The following is a 20,152-nucleotide window of genomic DNA, read 5'->3' as shown; positions in this document are numbered from 1 at the left end:
TAACTGAGTCCTTGACAACTATGTTGGTGTTAGACGTGCGTCCGGTATCCGCCGTTAGTTCACAGGGAACTAGACAATTTATTGAGGCAGTGTGCCCCCGTTACCAAATACCATCTAGGTTCCACTTCTCTAGGCAGGCGATACCGAGAATGTACACGGACGTCAGAAAAAGACTCACCAGTCTCCTAAAAAATGCAGTTGTACCCAATGTCCACTTAACCACGGACATGTGGACAAGTGGAGCAGGGCAGGGTCAGGACTATATGACTGTGACAGCCCACTGGGTAGATGTATGGACTCCCGCCGCAAGAACAGCAGCGGCGGCACCAGTAGCAGCATCTCGCAAACGCCAACTCTTTCCTAGGCAGGCTACGCTTTGTATCACCGCTTTCCAGAATACGCACACAGCTGAAAACCTCTTACGGCAACTGAGGAAGATCATCGCGGAATGGCTTACCCCAATTGGACTCTCCTGTGGATTTGTGGCATCGGACAATGCCAGCAATATTGTGTGTGCATTAAATATGGGCAAATTCCAGCACGTCCCATGTTTTGCACATACCTTGAATTTGGTGGTGCAGAATTTTTTAAAAAACGACAGGGGCGTGCAAGAGATGCTGTCGGTGGCCAGAAGAATTGCGGGACACTTTCGGCGTACAGGCACCACGTACAGAAAACTGGAGCACCACCAAAAACTACTGAACCTGCCCTGCCATCATCTGAAGCAAGAAGTGGTAACGAGGTGGAATTCAACCCTCTATATGCTTCAGAGGTTGGAGGAGCAGCAAAAGGCCATTCAAGCCTATACAATTGAGCACGATATAGTAGGTGGAATGCACCTGTCTCAAGTGCAGTGGAGAATGATTTCAACGTTGTGCAAGGTTCTGATGCCCTTTGAACTTGCCACACGTGAAGTCAGTTCAGACACTGCCAGCCTGAGTCAGGTCATTCCCCTCATCAGGCTTTTGCAGAAGAAGCTGGAGGCATTGAAGAAGGAGCTAAAAGGGAGCGATTCCGCTAGGCATGTGGGACTTGTGGATGCAGCCCTTAATTCGCTTAACAAGGATTCACGGGTGGTCAATCTGTTGAAATCAGAGCACTACATTTTGGCCACCGTGCTCGATCCTAGATTTAAAGCCTACCTTGGATCTCTCTTTCCGGCAGACACAGGTCTGCTGGGGTTGAAAGACCTGCTGGTGACAAAATTGTCAAGTCAAGCGGAACGCGACCTGTCAACATCTCCTCCTTCACATTCTCCCGCAACTGGGGGTGCGAGGAAAAGGCTCAGAATTCCGAGCCCACCCGCTGGCGGTGATGCAGGGCAGTCTGGAGCGACTGCTGATGCTGACATCTGGTCCGGACTGAAGGACCTGACAACGATTACGGACATGTCGTCTACTGTCACTGCATATGATTCTCTCAACATTGATAGAATGGTGGAGGATTATATGAGTGACCGCATCCAAGTAGGCACGTCACACAGTCCGTACTTATACTGGCAGGAAAAAGAGGCAATTTGGAGGCCCTTGCACAAACTGGATTTATTCTACCTAAGTTGCCCTCCCACAAGTGTGTACTCCGAAAGAGTGTTTAGTGCCGCCGCTCACCTTGTCAGCAATCGGCGTACGAGGTTACATCCAGAAAATGTGGAGAAGATGATGTTCATTAAAATGAATTATAATCAATTCCTCCGCGGAGACATTGACCAGCAGCAATTGCCTCCACAAAGTACACAGGGAGCTGAGATGGTGGATTCCAGTGGGGACGAATTGATAATCTGTGAGGAGGGGGATGTACACGGTGATATATCGGAGGGTGAAGATGAGGTGGACATCTTGCCTCTGTAGAGCCAGTTTGTGCAAGGAGAGATTAATTGCTTCTTTTTTGGGGGGGGTCCAAACCAACCCGTCATATCAGTCACAGTCGTGTGGCAGACCCTGTCACTGAAATGATGGGTTGGTTAAAGTGTGCATGTCCTGTTTTGTTTATACAACATAAGGGTGGGTGGGAGGGCCCAAGGACAATTCCATCTTGCACCTCTTTTTTCTTTTCTTTTTCTTTGCATCATGTGCTGATTGGGGAGGGTTTTTTTGGAAGGGACATCCTGCGTGACACTGCAGTGCCACTCCTAGATGGGCCCGGTGTTTGTGTCGGCCACTAGGGTCGCTAATCTTACTCACACAGTCAGCTACCTCATTGCGCCTCTTTTTTTCTTTGCGTCATGTGCTGTTTGGGGAGGGTTTTTTGGAAGGGACATCCTGCGTGACACTGCAGTGCCACTCCTAGATGGGCCCGGTGTTTGTGTCGGCCACTAGGGTCGCTAATCTTACTCACACAGCTACCTCATTGCGCCTCTTTTTTTCTTTGCGTCATGTGCTGTTTGGGGAGGGTTTTTTGGAAGGGACATCCTGCGTGACACTGCAGTGCCACTCCTAGATGGGCCCGGTGTTTGTGTCGGCCACTAGGGTCGCTAATCTTACTCACACAGCTACCTCATTGCGCCTCTTTTTTTCTTTGCGTCATGTGCTGTTTGGGGAGGGTTTTTTGGAAGGGACATCCTGCGTGACACTGCAGTGCCACTCCTAGATGGGCCCGGTGTTTGTGTCGGCCACTAGGGTCGCTAATCTTACTCACACAGCTACCTCATTGCGCCTCTTTTTTTCTTTGCGTCATGTGCTGTTTGGGGAGGGTTTTTTGGAAGGGACATCCTGCGTGACACTGCAGTGCCACTCCTAGATGGGCCCGGTGTTTGTGTCGGCCACTAGGGTCGCTTATCTTACTCACACAGCGACCTCGGTGCAAATTTTAGGACTAAAAATAATATTGTGAGGTGTGAGGTATTCAGAATAGACTGAAAATGAGTGTAAATTATGGTTTTTGAGGTTAATAATACTTTGGGATCAAAATGACCCCCAAATTCTATGATTTAAGCTGTTTTTTAGTGTTTTTTGAAAAAAACACCTGAATCCAAAACACACCCGAATCCGACAAAAAAAATTCGGTGAGGTTTTGCCAAAACGCGTTCGAACCCAAAACACGGCCGCGGAACCGAACCCAAAACCAAAACACAAAACCCAAAAAATTTCAGGCGCTCATCTCTAGTGGAAATGCAGCAATGCAAGCCTGTTTGTCCACCTAAATCAGAGAGTAAATATTACTGTCAATCATTTGAAAAATCCTGATAGCAGGCTTGGAATGGCCCACAGGGGTACAGGGGAAACCACCCGTAGGCCCCACTGCATCTCCTGCTCTAAGGATCAGGTTCTAGACTGTGCACTTGAATTATACATTATACATATGTTACCTTATACTGGATCATGGTGTATTTTCTACAGTGCATTGCTGTTATTAATCTGGTACATTATCATGCATGCAGCAGCTGAATTTACTGTATATATTTATGAAGGGCCCAGATATTGCACTCTCTAATGGTTAGTCAAACCAATGAGGTGGCAGACCACACCCCCTCTGCAGACTGGCCACACCCCTAAACATTGGCCCCTACCACTGCATTTCCCCGGTGGGCCCTACATGCCCCAGTCCGACACTGCCTGATTGATACATAGACTGGAGTTGCTGAAACACATGGAGAGCTTGGGCTGAACAATCATTTTGACAAGATTGGCTATTCCCATCAATGAAAAGGGCAACCTGTACCATACCTGCATCCTAGACATTATATATACCAGCTGGGGATGAACTTTCAGCTCATTGTAGTCTGATGTGTTGTTAGTAAACCAGAGTCTCAAAAATGTGAAAAGTGACACCCATTGAAGGGGCTTAGTAAGGAAAGACACCACAGTTTGGTTATCCTGAAGACGTATGTTGTGAGATTTACTCCACTTAATATGCAAGCTAGACATACAGCTGAACCAATCAACCACTTGTAGTAGAGTAGATAGAAACTTCCCAGGATCAGACATAAAGAGTAACATATCATATGCATAGATTGCGATGGAATACACTCTCTGCCCTGGACACAAACCTCTAATGTATATTGGGGCAGCACGGATGATGTATTGAATAGTACCACTGCACTGATGTCTTGGGTTTGATTCCTATCCCAGCCCTGTGTGGAATTTGTATATTCTCCCTATGGGGGTCATTCCGACCCATTCGCATGCAGCGGTTCATTGCTGCATAGCGAACGGGTCAGAAATGCGCAAGCGCAGTGGACACATTGCGCACGCGCATCGTTGCCCAGCGACAGCTGTCGCCAGGCAGCGGCGCCACCAGCGGAAAATGTGATTGCAGCAGCGAACGCAAGAAGACTGACAGGTGGGAGGCGTTCCGGGGCGTCAGCTCACCATTTTCCGGGCGTGATGAGGCAAATGCAGGCGTGTCCAGGTGTTTGGAGGTTGGATGTCTGACGTCAAATCCGGGACCTTCGTCCCTGGATCCGTCTCACAGGGAAAGTAAGTCTGACCCTGGTCATGTTTTGCAGGAAACTTTTTTAGCATAGCAGGGCTGCACAAGCAAAGGCAGCCCTGCTATGCTAAAATATACTCCCCCATAGGCGGCGTCTAGTTGATCGCATGAGCAGCAAAAAGTTGCTACATGCGATCATCTCTGAATGACCCCCTATATCTGCATTGGTTTTCTCCAATAATCCAAAAATATACTGGTAGGTTAATTGGTTCCCAACAAATATTAACTCAACTGTATTTTTGTGTGTGTATACATGTGTCAGGGAAGGGTGGCATTCATGTGACCGCCGGTCAGCTGACCGACAGTCACATGACCTCCTCCACCAGCCCGACGGGTCACTGTCCCGATGGTCGGCATGCCGACCAACAGGGACTATTTCCACTCGTGGGTGTCCACGACACCCATAGAGTGGGAATAGAACCCGTGGCGACCTGCGGTCGCCACCGAGCCCAAAGCGTGGCGAGCGCAGCGAGCCCGCAAGAGGCTTGCTGCACTCGCCCCTCCCCGCCGGGATCCCGGCGTCGGTATGCTGCCGGGATCCCAGCGTCGGTAAGCTGACCGGCGGTCAGGAGACCGCCGGTCAGCCGTACTACACCCGTCAGGGAATATAGGGCCTGATTCAGGTCCGAACAGATTTGTGGAACATGTTGTAAAGTACCAATGTTTGATACTTTGCACATATACTGGACCTGTATACATGTACAGCACGGGTCCCACATCATTGGACACAGATGGACTGCAGTCCTCAAAAGATTGACAGTCTGCAGCTGTTTCACGGGCGCAATGGCCTCCGTTTCGTGGGAGTGCCTAAGCCAGGATCTCCTTCGGAGATTTCCTGACCTCTTGGTAGGAGCGATGGCAGCTCTCTTGCATGACCTCATTGGTCACTCAGCCAGTTGATGGTGCCACAAGTGATCCAATGCTGCATCTTAGGGAACAGCACTTGATCACAAATGCATGCAGGATATGTCTACTTATTCCAAATGCCTCCTGCTGCATTACCATATCTGTGTATCACTGCTGCTTCCATATAAGCAGCAGCAGCAATGCACCATCCAACTACAATCAAGCCCATAGAGTGTAAGTTCTACAGTGGCAGGGACTGATGTGATTGACCGAATATTCTCTGCAAAGCGATGTGGAATATGGGTGCTAATTATAAATGGCAATAACTAAAAATAAATCTTAGAAGCTAATGGTTCAATATATGTATATTCTTATATTCAAATTAGAGATAAGTGGGTTCGGTTCATTGAGATCCAAACCCCCCCGAACTTCACCTATTTTACACGGGTCCTAGGCAGCCTCAGATTTTCCCGCCTTGCTCGGTTAACCTGAACATGCCCGAACGTCATCATCCCGCTGTCGGATTCTCGCAAGATTCGTATTCTATATAAAGAGCCGCGCGTCGCCGCCATTTTTACTTGTGCATTGGAGATTGAACGGAGAGGACGTGGCTGCGTTCTCTCCCTGAAAAACTCTGTAATCTGTGCTCAGTGTGCTGCAAATATCTGTGCTCAGTGTGCTGCAAATATCTGTGCTCAGTGTGCTGAAAATATCTAAGTTCTCTGCCTGAAAACGCTCCATATCTGTGCTCAGTGTGCTGCAAATATCTGTGCTCAGTGTGCTGCATTGTGGGGACCACCAGTATATAATTATAGTAGTACAGTACAGTAGGCCATTGCTGTATCTTGCAGCTCTATGTCAAGTATACTATCCATATCTGTGCTGCATTATTGTGAGCAGTATATAGTAGGACAGTGCAGCATTTTGGTGACCAGCAGTATACATATAGTACAGTACAGCAGGCCATTGCTTTATCTTGCAGCTCTGTGTCACTTCTAGTATCCTGATCAGTGCTCAATATCTGCTGCACTGTTGTGACCAGTATGTATACTGTACTGTGCGACGTGTTATACACCTGGTGATTTTATACATCCTATAATCTGTACTGAGCGATGTGTGAGATACACCTGGGGATTATACACCCTGTATACTGTACTGTGCAACGTTTGTGATACACCTGGTGATTATACACCCTGTATACTGTACTGAGCGATGTGAGATACACCTTGGGATTATACACCCTAAATACTGTACTGTGTGATGTGTGAGATACACCTGGGGATTATACACCCTATATACTGTACTGTGCGATGTGTGTGATACACCTGGTAATTAATTATACACCCTGTATACTGTACTGTGCGACGTGTGTTATACACCTGGTGATTATACATCCCGTAATCTGTACTGAGCGATGTGTGAGATACACCTGGGGATTATACACCTTATATACTGTACTGAGTGATGTGTGAGATACACCTGGGGATTATACACCCTGTATACTGTACTGTGCAACGTGTGTTATACACCTGGCGATTATAGATCCTGTAATCTGTACTGAGCGATGTGTGAGATACACCTGGGGATTATACACCCTATATTATTATTATTATTATTATTATCCTTTATTTATATGGCGCCACAAGGGTTCCACAGCGCCCAATTACAGAGTACATAAATAATCAAACAGGAAAACAGCAACTTACAGTATAGGACAAGTACAGGGTAAATAAACATAGTTACATCAGCAGATGACACTGGAATAAGTATCAGGTGGCAGAAGACTGCTGGATGTGGTACAGTTGAAGATTATTAAAGTAAGACAAAGAATAAGCACATGAGGGAAAAGGGCCCTGTTCATGAGAGCTTAAAATCTAAAGGGGAGGGGTAGACAGACAGGGGTGACACAGATGGGGTACATAGAGAACGTGGAACAGAGGGTTAGGATGAGATTTGGCTGAGTTTGGTGAAGAAGTGGACCCCCAGAAGGCACAAGTCAATACTTAATATTGCAACATTTTACTGGGCTATACAGGAGAAAATTAAAAATAGGGGGGGAAAAAAGAATCGATAATTTGTACCGCTTTCAAAAAGGTCAATGGAAGCTGAAATAATGGACAACTACCTCATGGAAGCCAGATACAGTATACCAAACAGTACTTAGCAGAGTTAGGAATGAGTGCTAATGAAATACAGTAACATTTTGTCATAATATTTCAGAAACTGCATGGCTGGTCTCTTGCACTCTTTTGCTCTAATACACCACCTGCTTTAGAATTTATATTCAAAAACATTATGTCTCCATAATCCCAAAAACGTCAGTCTTCTTGGAAAGTGGTTTGTTCCTTTGTAAGGGAAAGAGAACAAACGTTCTCAAACAACGGTTTCTCAATTTATTTTTCCTCTGGGAAGGGATTGTGGATTCGCAGGAATATCTGAGCATTTCTGTAATCAGAAAGCAGCGACTTTCTACAAATGTTTACATTAGATTACGTTTGGCAAAAAAAAAAGAGTACAGAACCACATTTAGCATGTCTTCACCAAATCGTAGACATAAATATGGAAATCGTCATCAAACTTAATGAAGTACACAGATGGTTTAGCTTCAACTTGATGAATAACCATGCCAGTCCTTTTTGAGCCATCTTCTTTGGCATATTCCACTTGCTTGCCCACCAGGCTGTCCACAACCTCCCCTGGTTCTTTTTCAGCTGGAGTGGAATCATTTGAGTCTGGCATGATCCGAAGATCTCCTTCTTTATAGTCATCTAAAAGTTGATACATATATAAGACTGGGTCATTTTTATAGGTTATATAATAATAAAACCATGTGTTCATAATAGGTGCTCGTGCTAATACCATCCCTCACCACTCATCCTTGGAACCATCCTCTGTTTCAAACATATGCTCCACTGCTTTACCAATCATTGTGTCAGCCAAATGGGCATCGCTGATTCGGGATGAGGCAACTCTGTCTTGTAGAACTTCAAGAGCAGACACCCTTTCATCCTTGTGAAGCTCAAGTCCATAGACACAATCAAATCCATCATACTTTATAAGATAGAGGGAGGGATTCACTGGTACTTGATCCAGAACTGTTCCTTTCCACTGGGTTATTGGCCCACTGCCCTCTTTCCACCCATGCTGTATTCTACAGCCTACAATATTTCGCCTTGGCTGGGAGATTGGTTTACTTGGTCCCATATTGTTTCAATGTTTCTTATGAGATGTTCTTTTCTTCATCATATTTGCAGAAACACCTGCATGTGCTGCATCAGCTCTTGATCGCTGAGCAGCCGCCTTTCCAATTGAAGTCTTCATTCATCTGTGTATTAAAAGGCAACAGGGCTGCCGAACTAGGGTGAAAAGTGTAGTCACTCCAAGTTTGTTTTAGTCCTTCCAGTCTACATGAAAAAGAACCCCTTCCTTTCCACCTTTCAGAAAAACTCAGACCCTCAATTGCTCTGATCAGAAGTCACTTATCTGGGGCAGATAGGATGTGTTTCCCTCCACTCCCCCTGCAGGTGATGGCTGCAGCACAGTGCTCCCCTGCGGCCAGTTGCCCCAATCCTCCTCCTCCCTCCTTTGTCAGACTCCGTCACCACCACTGTGCACTGCTATAGAAGAGCAGCTCCCGCCTCACTCCCCCTGAACTTCCAAGCCCTCCGCTCAGACACTCCAGCGCTCGTTCCCTTCCCTCATCCCCTCCCTCTCCACACACTGCCATATTTGGAGCTGGCTGCTACTATACGGCCGCCTGTCACTCTGCTGCCAGGACCAGGCCTCACCTTCCTGCCAAACACTGATCCCTCCAGAGCTGCATACTGTATACTGTACTGTGCGACGTGTGTTATACAACTGGTGATTATACATCCTGTAATCTGTACTGAGCGATGTGTGAGATACACCTGGTAATATCTATGCTCAGTGTGCTGCATTGTGGGGACCACCAGTATATAATTATAGTAGTACAGTACAGTAGGCCATTGCTGTATCTTGCAGCTCTGTGTCACTGCAAGTATCCATTCCATATCTGTGCTGCATTTTTGTGAGCAGTATATAGTAGGACAGTGCAGCATTTTGGTGACCAGCAGTATACATATAGTACAATACAGTAGGCCATTGCTGCATCTTGCAGCTCCGTGTCAGACTCAGTTCTAGTATCCTAATCAGTGCTCAATATCTGCTGCATTGTTGTGACCAGTATATAGTAGTACAGTGCAGCATTGTGGTGACCACCAGTATATAGTAGTACAGTACAGTAGGCCATTGCTGTATCTTGCAGCTCTGTGTCACTTCTAGTATCCTGATCAGTGCTTAATATCTGTGCTCAGTGTCAGTGCTGCATTGTGGTGACCAGTATACTACAGTACAATAGTCCAGTGCTGTTCTCGCTGCTCAGTGTCAGTTCTCCGTAGTATCATCAGTGATCAGAATAATCAGTTCTCAGTATAATCTGTGCGCTGTTAGACGTGTGCCCGTTTTCCGCCATTAGTGCAGTGGGATTTAGACAATTTATGAAGTTATTGTGTCCCCGGTACAAAATCCCATCTAGATTCCACTTCACTAGGCAGGCGATAGTGAGATTTTACCAATTAATATCAGTGATTTATAATTATTAATTACAGTGATCTTGCCAAATAATTCCAGTGATTTTGTCATTTTCTTCCAGTGATTTGGACCAATAATACCATTGATAAGAACGAATAATTCCAATGATTTTGTAATTTTCTTCCAGTGATTTTGACCAATAATACCATTGATTAGAACAAATAATTCCAGTGATTTTGTCATTTTCTTCCAGTGATTTGAACCAATAATACCATTGATTAGAACAAATAATTCCAGTGATTTTGTCATTTTCTTCCAGTGATTTGGACCAATAATACCATTGATTAGAACGAATAATTCCTGTGATTTTGTCATTTTCTTCCAGTGATTTGGACCAATAATACCATTGATTAGAACGAATAATTCCTGTGATATTGAGGTGCATGTGTCGCTTAGCTTACATCATGTGCTGTTTGGGGACAATTTTTTTTAAGTGCCATCCTGTCTGACACTGCAGTGCCACTCCTAGATGGGCCAGGTGTTTTTGCCGGTCACTTGGGTCGCTTAGCTTAGTCATCCAGCAACCTCGGTGCAAATTTTAGGACTAAAAATAATATTGTGAGGTGTGAGGTGTTCAGAATAGACTGGAAATGAGTGGAAATTGTGGTTATTGAGGTTAATAATACTACAGGATCAAAATTCCCCCCCCCCACATTCTATGATTTAAGCTGTTTTTGAGGGGTTTTTGAAAAAAAAAACACCCAAATCCAAAACACACCTGAATCCGACAAAAAAATTTCAGGGAGGTTTTGCCAAAACGCGTCCGAATCCAAAACACGGGCGCGGAACCGAATCCACAACCAAAACCCGAAAAATTTCCGGTGCACATCTCTAATTCAAATATACGTAAGTTTGCTTCTACTTCATTGTTTTACTTGGTTTTTAATACCATCATTTTAGATGTTTTATATTTATCATTTTTGTTTTGTCTTATTTAATTCTATTCCCACCTCTTTCAAAATATACCATCCACATCTTATTTTCTAATATTATGTTTGCATACATTCCTTCCTCTCATGACAGTCCTGCCATGGTCACATGACCCCATCAACCTCAACCCACACTGCTCTGTTTTTCACCCCTCACACTCAGCATCAGGTTTCCATAGCAAAATATGTGCAGATGCACTATACCCTTATTAACCACAGTTTTCAGCACCACAACGGCCTGAAAGCATAAATACGACAACCCTTTCTTGGAAAATAACCCGCTGAGTAAGTCACATGCCGGAGGTGAAATGTGTTTGCAATGATTCCTTCACAGCTTGATTTCCTTTCTTTACCTTATGTAATGCTTGTACAATATTGTCTTAATTTACTAATTAATATTGTTTATTACCCATTATGATTATGTCTTGTATCATATTCTTATTTTATTCTTATTATTCTTATTCTTATTATTATTCTTCTTCTTATTATTATTATTATTATTATTATTATTATATTTTGACAATATTGTCCCTCTCCAAAGTGGAAATACTCTCATACAGTACATTTCCTAATTCACTAATAACTTATCACCTTTATTTACATTCTATTGTATTTTATATAATCCTGTTAAATTAATTTATAGTGTTCATTTAATACCTGTGTATCACTATGTTGTTCCCTTGCCCCACTAATCTGCAATTAATGTCTCCCTCCTCCCACTTTCCCCCTTGATCCTCTCCTCTTAATTTTTTCTCATTTTCCCATCTCACCCACTTCTCTGTCATCAGGCACAATCCCCTCCATGCCCTAGTTTCCCTCATTCTTAAAAATCCATTTTTTCTTCTAACTCTACTTAGCTACCAAGCGAATTGTCTACAACCTTCTCATCACCTTTGTTTCCTCCCACTCAATCCATGACCAATATCAGACTGGTTTCCATCCCATCTACTGCACTGAAACTGTCCAAACTAAAGTCAGTAAAGACATTCTTGTGACCAAATTGAAGGTCCATTACTCCTCCCGCTTGACCTTTCACCTGCCTTTATAACTATGGACCACCCTCTTGTCTTCCAAACCCTTCAAACCTTTGGTTTATGTCACACTACCCGTGCTTTGTTATCCTACTGCATATCTGACCATCTTACTCTACCTCTTCCCCTCTTCCATCTCCTCTTTGTATTCCTCCAGATTCTGTTCTTGCCCCCTTCTCTTTTCCCTTCGACCTTCTTCCCTTTGGTCAGCTCATCAATACTTTAAGCATTCAATGATATTTTGAATACTTTTTTTGGAATTTAACATTACAGGATACTTTACATTCATCAGTGGTACCAGTAGACAAATTTCCGTTATAGGATTTCACACAATGAAATATGAAGATGCCTAAGGGTATGTAAACTTTCTAAATCAGTTGTGCCTATTAGAACATAGTTCTAAAAATGTGGTATGGGCTTCAAGGGTCTGTAATGAAATCATGAATGATATTCTTATTAAGCTTAATTTTTTTTTAATTTAATGTAACAATAATGAATATTGTATTTTATCTCCATATCCGGAAGCCTAAATACTGACTTTCAGTGATCTCTTGAGATGATAAATGATACAAACTTAAAATAACTGATATTTGAGAAGGAACTACTTGTGCTATATACTTTCAGAAGTCTGCGGCCAAGACAAATCACTGAGAGATAAAAAAAAAAGTGTTTCATTTAGAATTCTGTTATTTGGGAGGATCACCAACCAATGTGAGCATGGTAAGATTGATTGATTGAAGATTGATAAAGGACAGATGTTAGAATTGCTAAAAAATGTTTAACACATGTTGTAAGTAAAGGCTAATTACCTACCATGGGTCTCATCCTGAGATTAACCCAAGTGATATATATTCACAAATGTAAAATATTTTCCAAAGCACAGAAACAAAGAATTTGATGCAGATAAGAACCACTTGGCCCATCTAGTCTGCTCCTGTACACACACACATACTTAAAATAATTTATCGGGTCTAAATCACGATAAATAATAAATGGGCCACATGGTGTGGGCTATTAATATTATATAGTATAAATATTAATGTGGATGGTGCCAAATAGAGATGCTACTGATTTAAAATTGGGGTTAGTGGGGGAAAGGTCTAAAGTGCTCATTTTTCCAGGAGAAAGATTTCACCCCCTCCACCCCCTATATTTATAGCTGCTTCCAGAAATTTTCTCGGGCTGGTTTTTAATCCCAATCCCCCCCCTAGTGCTAGAATACGCACGATGAATCAGTCTATTAACACACTAGGGATATGTGTGTCTGCTGTGGCAGCTGCACAACTAGTGACAGTAAATGGTAGCAGCTCTGTACACCGGTATTTGCAGTTAGTGTTGGACTGCATACAGGAGACTATAGAAAAGAAGACTGTAGCTGGAAGCACCAGTAGTACTGCAGGTAGCAGACAGCACACTGGTGTCTAGAATGACCAGTGATTACAACAGGGGGAACTGGAGTGCAATTCTTACTGCAGAATGGTGAGTGCTGAAAACTGGACTGAATGCTAATATCTGTAATAGGAGCACTCTGTACACTGGCTAGGAACTGGAACAGAGGCAGAAGCTCAATAACAGAGAACCACTTTTGATACACAGGGGCATATGTTAGAGAGTGGTTTAAATAGGGTGCGCTGCTACAGGATTGGATCATGGTGTCAAGTAATAGAGACAATGGGGGAATTTGAATGTTTGAAAAGTCAGTTGGGTGTCTGTTTTTTCCTATCTAATAGACAATTGAATTCCCCCCATTGAGTGGCTGTACAGCATTAGCTGATCTTAGGCAAGATGGTGGCACACATGCCACGCCAGACCACATCAACAAGTGCATCTTGAGATAACTGACCAGGAGCACACCAGTTAGTAAATCTGCAGTGCAGGGTGTGCATTATCTATTATCTATTAACACAAAATGCCTCCTGCAGCATTAGCATATTATCACATTGCTGCTGCGTCCAAAAAAATCAGCAGCGATGTGAACTTCGTCCATCTCTGAATCACCCCGATAGATAGATAGATAGATAGATAGATAGATAGATAGATAGATAGATAGATAGATAGACAGATGATAAATATATAGACACTGTATAGTTGAGAGGCACATAGATATAGCTGAGATACAGATAGATAGATAGATAGATAGATAGATAGATAGATAGATAGATAGATAGACAGACAGACAGACAGACAGATATGAGATATAGAGAATGATAGATAGATAGATAGATAGATAGATAGATAGATAGATAGATAGATAGACAGATAGACAGACAGACAGACATATATAGAGAGATAGCAACATACAGTAGAGCTTTAAAGTGTTTGAGTAAGATAAATAGCAAAAAGAATTCCACTTTAAACATGACAATGTTTTGAAAAAAAAAGTTTCCGTAAATTATATCATAAAAAATGTAAAAAGGCTGAAAGGTTTCTAATCCTTGAATTAAACACAATGCCTAACCAATGCTTTTATGGCTGACAGAGATTTGTTCCACTGTCATTGTCCTTGAAGAAACTGTTAAACTGAAAAGAAAAACATTTTACAGCTTGAGACTTACATATAACAGTTGCATATCTCCTTAATGTATCACATGACAAGCAGAAGACATTAAACAATAACAGTGTTACACACATTCCTTTACTATATGTACGCTCTTCCCTTCCTGCATCTCCATGAAACGTGTGTTTTGTTCTCTCCCTCATTGTCCTTATCTGTTAAAGAACAGGTAAAAACTCAGTGAGTTAGATTTATTCATAACCCCTTACTCGTCTCTAATGACTTAACCCTGAACCCTCTCACTTTTCAGTATCTACTGTGCAGGTTTCAGTGAGAAGCTTCATAGTAACAGGAACTTCAACTTTATTTCTATACATAGACAAATATAAAAGGGAATAGATAAATAATGAAGGTTGTGTGCCTTAAATCATGTGTAAAGTCCTCAGTTTTAGGCTTTGCGTCTAATAGGTTAAATGTGTCTCAATAATGACACCCTGATATTATTTGCAAACAAAAGGAAGCAGACTATTGAAATGCACCAATGTTTTAAAAGGTTTCTAAGTTATATCATAGCGTTCATCTGCCAAGCTGTCTTTATGGGATTGAGAGACAAAGCAAGCAGTGGAGTTCCATATTGTTCACTCTCAATTGTGGGTTGAAAAACTAGAAGTTCACAACCCTCTCTTTATTCACCTTTGAATCTATCATCAATCTACACATTGTGAATGGACTGAACAAATAAAGAGGAATATTAGCAAGGCCGTACTTCCTAAACACTGAACTGAAACATGCACCAGCAAACAATAAAATGACTCCACTAAATCATCTTTAAATCTGTTTTACTACGAGTTCAAAGTGCATGTTTAGACTGAAATCACTCTACAGGGAAATAGTGGTACAGTAGCTTATTCTTTTCACCTGTTTTATTCATTGAGCCTTTAAAATTAGATCTTTCCTTCCAGTGAAAATCAATTGGGGACATTTATAAAACCTATTTTTGCACATAAAACGCGCAGAGAAAGTGCTGTTGTAAACAGTAACCATTTACTTTAATTTTCTATACACTGCTATAGAAATGAGAGTATGATTGGCTGCTTTGGGCAACACTCAGTTGTCTACCCCACAGGTTCTCAAACTCAGTCCTCAGTACCCTACACAGGGCATGTTTTGCAGGTCTCCTCGCGAAATCACAACTGAAATAATTACCTCCACCTGTGGACCTGTTAAAATGTTTCAGCAATACCCGTTTCACACCGCACAAATAACCCGATATTGACCAGGTATATTGCCGGGTCGACGCGGGTCTCTGTGAAGTGTGAAAGGGTCAGTCCCGAATTCCCAGGTCGCCTGACCTGGTAATTCAACCCAGGAATAAAGAAGGGTTATTCCCCGGGCTATTACCGGGTCAGGTGTAGTGTGAACTGGTTTCCCAGGTCGATGCGACCCGGGACTCGTTCACAGCATAGGGAGAGGCGACGCAGAGATGATCTTATCTCCTAGCACCACACCCGCACCCGTACCCAATGGCAACCCGACACGGCAATATGCCGGGTCGGGAAGCCAGTTCTCAGGGTCCAATGCTGGGTTGCACCTGGGAAGGACCCGTTTCCAATTGTCGGGTGCGACCTGGCATTTGCGATGAGTAATGAATACACCTTTGCTCTTGCAAGGTGACCCGCAAAACGTGACCTGTGTGGGGTCCTAAGGACCAAATTTGAGATCCACTGGTCTACCCAAGTAACAGTAGAATGACTGACGTAACTATCCCCATTGTACAAACAAGGATGGAGATTCTTATGGAACTCCAGGTCTATAGACAACACTCCATGAACTGCGGCATCAAATGGCTCTACTTACCCATTTAATTATTTGTTTTACCTCCTGCAATGAACAACCATTATGATTTTGGCGCACTACTGAAACAAATATAATCAATTTGCAATGACAGATTCACATCTGCTATCAGCTGAACAGGTACAAGAAGGTATAGCAGGTATTCCAGCCCATGCGGTAGTTGCATTAGACAGAGTAATAAGGTACAGCCCAGGTAGTTCTGTTAGCTTCTGTGCACAAAGCATAATAGAGGGTTCCAGCATTGGTCACTCTATTAAAGCCTTTTCAAAGTTAGAAATAAATCCCCAAAATAGGAATTTAATACCTACCGGTAATTCCTTTTCTCGTAGTCCGTAGTGGATACTGGAGATCTGTACTTTAGTACCATGGGGTATAGATCGGGTATACTGGAGCCTGGCACTTTAAAAACCTTTACTGTGTGTATGTGTGTGCTGGCTCCTCCCCTCTATGCCCTTTCTACCAGACTCAGTCTAGGAAACTGTGCCCAAGGAGCGGACATACCACGAGAGAAGAAAACAAATACAACAGTGGTGAGGTACTAAGCCAACACATAATCATAACTGAAAAAAGGCGGGCGTTAACCAGAACAGAGAATAGCAACACCAACCTAACCAGGACAGCAAGGCTATCCAAACAACATAAGTGGACCACAACGGCGGGCCAACTAACACACAGGTAAGCAGGAATCGAAGCATTGAGGCGGGCGCCCAGTATCCACTACGGACTACGAGAAAATAAACTACCGGTAGGTATTAAATTCCTATTTTCTCTTACGTCCTAGTGGATATTGGGGATCTGTACTTTAGCACCATGGGGAAGTCCCAAAGCTCCCAAACGGGTGGGAGAGTGCTGAGACCCCTGTAACACCGCCTGACAAAACTGGAGGTCATCTTTGACCAAGGTGTCTTACCGAAAGAACTTAACAAAAGTGTGCGAACCAGACCAAGTAGCAGCTCGGCACAACTTTAAGGGCGAGACACCCCGGACAGCTGCCCAGGAAGAGCCCACAAATCTTGCCGAGTGGACCTGAATAGACATTGGCAAGGGCTTGTTGAATGGTCAACCTGAGCCAACGAGCAATTGATTGCTTAGAAGCTGGATGACCAATCTTTATGGCATCATAAAGGACAAAGAGCGAATCAGATTTCCGATGATGAGCAGTCCGTTTAACATAAATTTTCAGAGCCCTCACCACATCCAAGGACTCTGGACCAACGGAAGCGTCAGACAACACCGGAACTGCAATGGGTTGATTGAAGCAGACACCACTTTTGGCAAAAACTGAGGTCGGACCTGAGTTCCACCCTGTCTTCATGAAATATCAAATAAGAGCTCTTACAGGATAAGGCCCTCAATTCAGAGACACGTCTGGCAGACATCAATGCTAATAACATCACTGTCTTCCAGGTAAGAAATTTCAACTCCACCCTATGTAAGGGTTCAAACCAGTCCAATTGAAGAAAGGAAAGAACCACATTGAGATCCCAAGGAGCCCTGGGAGGTACGAAGGGCGGTTGAATATGAAGAACTCGTTTTAGGAAAGTTTGTACTTCCGGCAATATGGCAAGTTGTTTCTGGAAGAAAATAGAGAGCGCCAGAATCTGGACTTTGATGGAGCCTAAACGTAGGCCCATATCCACTCCCGCTTGCAGGAAAAGTAGAAAACTACCAATTCTAAATTCCATGGGAGAAACCTTCATACTTTCACACCAGGAAACATACTTTTTCCAGATACGATGATAATGTTTTGACGTAAACATCTTCCTGGGCTGGACCATGGTGGAAATAACCCAGGAAGGAAGATCTTTTCTTGCTAAAATCTCCATCTCAGCTTCCAAGCCATCAAATGTAGCAGCTGTAAGTCTGGATAGACGAACGGACCTTGTTGAAGAAGATCGTTATGAAGCTGAAGAGGTCAGAGATCCTCCAGAGCCATGGTTAGGAGGTCCGAGTACCACACCTGTCGAGGCCAATCTGGGGCAATTAGAATTGCTTGAACGCTTTCCCTTCTTAGCCTTTTTGAACCCTTGGAATTAGCGGTAGAGGAGGGAACAGGTACACAAACTGGTACGTCCATGGTGTCGTCAGCGCGTCCACTGCTACAGCCTGTGGATCCCTCATTCTGGAACAGTAATGGCATAGCTTCGTGTTGAGAAGCCATCTGATCTATCTGCGGACAGCCTCACCGATGAATTAACTGTTGAAACACATGGGGATGTAGGCCCCATTCCGCGGGATGGAGGTCGTGACTGCTGAGGAAGTCCGCTTCCCAGTTGTCCACTCCTGGAATGAATATGGCTAAGGTGGACCTTGCGTTGGCTTCTGCCCAGAAGAGTATTCTTGACACTTCTCGCAGCGCCGCTCTGCTTCTTGTTCCCCCTTGTTGGTTTATGTACGCCACCGATGTGGTGTTGTCCAATTGAACCTGGATGCTTGATCCTTCAGGAGATGTGAAGCTTGCAGAAGAGCATTGTAAATTGCCCTGAGTTCCAGGATGTTTATCGGCAGAGCAGATTCCTGAACCAACCATATCCCCTGGAACTGGGCCCATTGGGTCACAGTCCCCCAACCCCGGAGGCTGGCATCCGTTGCCAGTAGAATCCACGAGTGGATACTGAAAATCCTGCCTTCAACCAGGTGAGGAACTTGTAGCCACCATAATAGAGCAATCCGGGCTTTCGGAGATAAGGTCACTTCCTGATGCATATGAAGGTGAGACCCCGACCATTTGTCCAGCAGATCCAGCTGAAATGGCCGGGCATGAAATCTGCCATGTTGAATTGCCTTGTAAGCAGCAACCACCCTGCCCAGCAAGCGTATGCAAAGATGTATGGATACCTTGCGAGGACGGAGCACCTAGCGGTCCATAGCCTGGATAGCCAAGCCTTGTCCATTGGAAGAAACACCTTTTCAGACACCGTATCCAGTATAATTCCCAGGAACTAAAGACGTTGGGTCAGTTCCAGGTGAGATTTCTGAAAATTTAGGATCCACCCATGATCCATAAGAAGGCGAGTCGTCAGATTGATGCTGTGCAATAGACGCTCCCTGGACATAGCTTTATCAGAAGATCGTCCAAGTAGGGGACTATGTTGACTCCCATCATGTGCAGTTGCAGCATCATCTCCGCCTTGACCTTGGGGAAGACCCTCGGAGCTGTGGACAGGTCAAAGGGCAAAGCCTGAAACTGGAAATGGTCATCCAATATGGCGAACCTAAGCTAAGCCAGATGAGGGGGCCACATGGGAATGTGTAGGTAAGCATCCTTTACATCCAACGATACCAGGAACTCCCCCTCCTCCAGACCGTACACCACTGCCCGCAGGGATTCCATCTTGAATTTGAACACCCGTAGATATGGGTTTAGAGATTTCAGGTTCAAGATGGGTCGCACTGAACCATCTGGCACTGGAACGACAAAAACACTGTAGTAAAAACCCCTGTAGTAATGGAGGAGGTACTGGAACCACCACCCCTGTCTGCAAAAGTTTTTGAATAGCCTCTTGCAAGGTAAGTTTTCTGCGGGCAAAACTGGCAAACCCGATTTGAAAAATCTTAGAGGAGGAAGTGCTTGAAATTCCAGCTGGTATACCTGGGAAATGAGGTCCCTCACTCGGCGGGTCTTCACCCACACGTGGGCAAAGTGTTGAAAGTGAGCACCCACCAGAAAGTCCCCTTGTTGTTGGGGCTAACCGTAACGCAGAGGGCTAAGCGGCAGGGGATCCGGTGGTCTGGTCCAGGGAGGCAGCACCTGCAGGTTTACGGGACTTACCACAAGATCCTCTGGGAGTGGTGGAGACCCCTCGGCCCCTGCCTCTGAACCTTGCGACATGAAAGGAATGCAAGGAGGGTCCTGTGTAAGAACGTCTAGTAGGTGGCGCAGCCGAAGGCAGATAGGCAGACTTATCCGCCATTGCTTGGGAGATCCATTTATTTAATTTGTCACCAAACAAGGCATC

Source organism: Pseudophryne corroboree, chromosome 4, assembly GCF_028390025.1.
Source record: "Pseudophryne corroboree isolate aPseCor3 chromosome 4, aPseCor3.hap2, whole genome shotgun sequence".
Classification (NCBI taxonomy): Eukaryota; Metazoa; Chordata; class Amphibia; order Anura; family Myobatrachidae; genus Pseudophryne; species Pseudophryne corroboree.
This window is presented reverse-complemented; position numbering follows the sequence as displayed.